The following is a 4,656-nucleotide window of genomic DNA, read 5'->3' on the forward strand; positions in this document are numbered from 1 at the left end:
AATGATTGCACAGCACTGTACTAAGCACTTAGAGTAGGATGGAAGAAAAATGCAAATTCCCTGCCCTCGAGGAGTTCATAATCTCCCACACACAAATATGTTCTCTCTGTGAGTAATACCACCTTCAAAACTGAAGGTTAGCTATATCCATAATTCATCTTTGAAATGGAGGGGCAATGCTCAGCCTACCTCTCTCCACTTTACTCATTTAACACTTAATGAAACTAAATTTAAAAGCCTTTCATGTCAGTTCTTAGCACAAACCTCTACCACATCAAACACTTTAAACTTGGACTTGAACTGAATGCTAAAATAAATTAGAAACTATTTATAAAGAACATTTAATATTTATTTTACGCAGACCTACAAAAGTATTTTTCTCATGTAAGATGAATAATAGGAATGAAATCATGATACTTTCACTTTGAGTGTGATTATTTAGCAAACATGAAAGGGGAGAATAAACATGGTTTTATATATAGCCAGATCATCCCTTAAATATAACTTCAGATTGAGAGATCTTTTCAGATCCTGAGGAACTCATTTCTAAAAATGTAATAGATAATTAAATGAAAAGGAACATTTCTTTCTATGAACTTGTTATAATGTAAAACATTTTAATTTTTTAATGTAAAAATTTTCTACATATAGGTACGTATACCAACCACACCACACAAAAGCATATAACTGATCAAAAAAAAAAATGAAACATTTTAAACAGCATCAATGTCATTTCACTATATGGGACTAAATGTGATTTAGGGACGGGACAAACAGTACAGATAACTAACTGCATTTGAGTTTAAGGATTACTTTGACTTCTAAAACATAGGGAACCATTTGTGCCCTAGGTTGGAATTCCTTAATCTGTGCTTTAAACAATTGTGTCCTCTTAAAAAGATACTTCTAACAAGCACAAATAAGGAGACATTCTAAGCACTTCATTAAAGAAAGAAAGATTAAGGCAGTTGATTACACAACAAAACCTCCCACAGTCAGTTTTGCAAAACTAATAACCAGGCTGAATCACAGCCCCCACCCCCTCCTCTCCCCACCAAAAGAGGCAATGGCATTCTCTTCCATCCAGCAGCTTCTCCCTGCAAGAGACTGAAAAGTAAAATATTAGGCTTGATGACCTGAAAGGCAGGTGTGTTGCAATTTTTCAGAGTTGTTTTCCACCCCAAAGGCAGCAGCTGCTCCCCACAGACACAGCTTGGGGGATGCAATTAAAGACCTTGCCAGAAATCACAGGATTTCAAGAGATAAAAAAATTTTGTCCCATTTCTTTCCTGGGCCAAAGTCACTCTTTAGAAATTCCACAGACCAATTTGAGGAGCTACTAGATGCTTGTTCACAACAACCCCTTGGAATAAATTACTAAGGATTTAAAGGGCCATTGGGTTTGATTTCTGTTGGCAACAATGACTTCTTAAGTTATTTTAAAGAAAATAAAGCCAACACATTATGCTTTGCCATATTGACATTTGCCTTTATGTGTGTTAGATATCTGTCTTTGCTGTTAGCTTGCTTATAGACTATACAGTGGAACACCATGAATATTAACGATGATTATCTAATATTTATGCACTTGGATAGCCTCCTTCTATTGCTAGGGTGTAAGATCCCTGGGTGCAAGGATCATGTTAATTTGCCCTATTGTACTCGCTCAAGTTCTCAGTACCATGCTCTGCACATAGTAAGCACTCAAATACCACTGATAGATGAATTTTCTATTAATAAAGTAACCAGTACTTGTAGAAATGGTTCAATTACTCCAAGTGGCTCACATACATTGGTAGGTCTCTTGATTACGAACTACTAGTGGGAAGCCCCTATTTATTTTATCGAACTTTTGTTCAAATCCCAGTACTAAAAGTGGAGTTGAACAATTATATGAAATCAGGAGAACATTCTCCCTTGGAATAATGAGTGAAATTTGGTCACTGCAATTTAAGAAAGACCTAGAGCTGGAAAGGGAACAGAGATGAATAACCAGGGAACGTGTGTTTATTGCTATATTGTACTCTCTCAAGCGCTTAGTACAGTACTCTGCACACAGTAGCGCTCAGTAAATACAATTGAATAAATGAATCAACCAAGATGATTGGGGAATGGAGATAATCCCATTTGAAAATAAATGGAAAAGAATTAGAACTCTTCAGCTGGAAAGATGAATGTTTTGAGGATGCAAAACCAACATTTACAAAATCATGAGTAGTGTGGACAGAGTGGCATGGAGTTGTTGTTTACCAAATCCTATAACAGCAGACCGAAGAGACAGCCATTAAACCATCCACTTAATTAGGTGTGAAATAAACAGAAACACTTTTTCAGACAACAGCTGGCCAACATACTCAATTCCTTACTATAGAAAGTTATGCGAGCCAAACCATCAGTAGGTTTGAGAAGTCTTTCAATTAAGCCAAATAACTGATGGTGTATATCAAGTATTACTGTGTGCAGAGAGCAGTGGACTAAGTACTTGGGAGAGTTCAATAAAGTTAGTAGATATAAACTCTGCCTTCATGGAGTTTAAAATCTCAAAAAAGAGAAATCTACTATAGATCACTTGTGGGTAAATTAATTAGATAAGTAGAGGGAAAATTAGGGATTTTGGAAGGTACATCCATCACCAAAAGAACAAGAGGGGCAAATGTCATGCTGGCATTCTGGAAGAATCATGTCTATTTATTGTATTTTCCCAAGCAGTTAGTACAGTGCTCTTCACCCAGTGCTAGATAAATAACCATTGTTATATTAACATTTGCAATTTGCTTTCTTCTTTTAGGATGGTGCTTGTGGCTGGAGCCACATGCTTCAAATCTAGGCAGAGAGAGCTGGTATATGATAGTTTCATAGTCATTTTTGTTCCTCACTTCTGCCCTTAAATCAAATTAGATTTCCTCCTGCTACACAATATTGCGTTTCCGTCAGTTTGTCTTCCCTTCCCTTTGAAAGCTGAGCCTATGCAATAAGAATTTTATGGTGATAATCAGTGTCAAGACAGCTTCTTTTCCACTGGGCAGTTCTTATAAGCCAGAGGTTTGTGTCTTAGAACAAGAAAGAGAGGTTATGGTAAAGCTGCACTGTGGGGTCAGCTGCTTCCTTGTAGTGAAAGATTATGAGAGAGAAAGAGAGGAAGAGAGAAATAGATAAAAATAGAGTGAGAAAGAGGCAGAGAAAAAAAGAGTTTTGGGGTCTGGAGTGGCAATTTTGGGGGTTTTTGGTTTCCAGTTTACTCAGTGCTTCTAACTGAAGCCCAAAGGAACTGAATACAAGTTCATCCAAATTTGAAATATTCAACTCTAGATGAATTCATAAACCGCCCCCCCCTTGAACAGTACCATGTTGCTATTTCATTCAAATCACACATAACAGATTGCCTCATGCCACACTATGCATTTGTTACCCATGGAACCTGTGCTCTTTTCATTTCTCCCTCTTGGAGCCATGATTTTTCTATGGCTTCTGATCCAAAACTGTCACTCCACATCTGATTGCCTGTGAGCCGGGCTTCAGGGTTCCTGCTGGACCTGCCCATCTCATGGAATGCCCTGGGTCGTTCTTTGGTCAGAAATATGAGCAGTACTTTCCTATTTTTTTTCCACATTTGTGAAGTGCTTACTGTGTTGCCAGACAATGTACTAATCCCTGGGGTAGATACAAACTAATCAGGTTGGACACAGTCCATGTCCTACTCACATGGCTTACAGTCTTAATCCCCATTTTACAGATGAGGTAACAGAAGCACAGAGAAGTGACTTTCCCAAGGACACACAGCAGACATTTAGTGGAAGCAGGATTAGAACCTAGGTCCTCCTGACTCCCAACTCCGTGCTCTATCTATTAGGCCACACCACTTCTCACTGGCAAACTTGGGACTTGATTCCAAGTCTCTTGATTCCCAGAGCCATGCACTTTCCCTTTAAAAATAGCTGGCTAATGTGGGCAAGGAAGATTTTAGTGGCTACAGAGGTAGCCCCCTTCTGGGTTATGGCATCATGGCATAGCAGTGGCACTCTACTGCAGTCACGTCTCTCACAAATGGGTTCTACATATAAAAAGACACTGCAAGCACTTCTCAGCGTGCCATGCATCTGGGCTTCTATTGCTTTTTCCACTCCATGCCCCAGCGAAACAAGTGGCAGGGATGAGAGAAGATAGTACTGCACAAACTATGAAAGCAGTTTGGCAGAACTCAAGTCCCAGACCAAGACCCTTTCATTCCTGTTGAAGGGGGACCTCATCATTTTCACTTTAAGATGATCTGTCTTCTTTTGTCTTCCAACTTCCACTGCATGCCCCATGGTATGGGTTTTGCTTTGTTGTGACTTTAGAGTATATCTCTTCCCATCCCATTTACAGTAAACCTATCAGCTCAACACAGACCAGTTGTTTGGGTGTCCTGCTTCTTTCCCTTCTCCTGTTTAGTGATAGGGTGATGTGATGAACATCATTTCAATGCTGGTGGTGTAACTGTGTTCCAGGATCTCATTGTTTATGATCCTATTAATAATAATAATGACATTTATAAAGTGCTTACAAAGTGCCAAGCACTGTTCTAAGCACTGGGGTAGATACAAGGTAAAAAGTTGTCCCACGTGTCACCATTTTCCAGATGAGGTAATTGAGGCACGAAGAGATTAAGTGGCTTGC

This window comes from Ornithorhynchus anatinus, chromosome 7 (assembly GCF_004115215.2).
Source record: "Ornithorhynchus anatinus isolate Pmale09 chromosome 7, mOrnAna1.pri.v4, whole genome shotgun sequence".
NCBI classification, from domain to species: Eukaryota; Metazoa; Chordata; class Mammalia; order Monotremata; family Ornithorhynchidae; genus Ornithorhynchus; species Ornithorhynchus anatinus.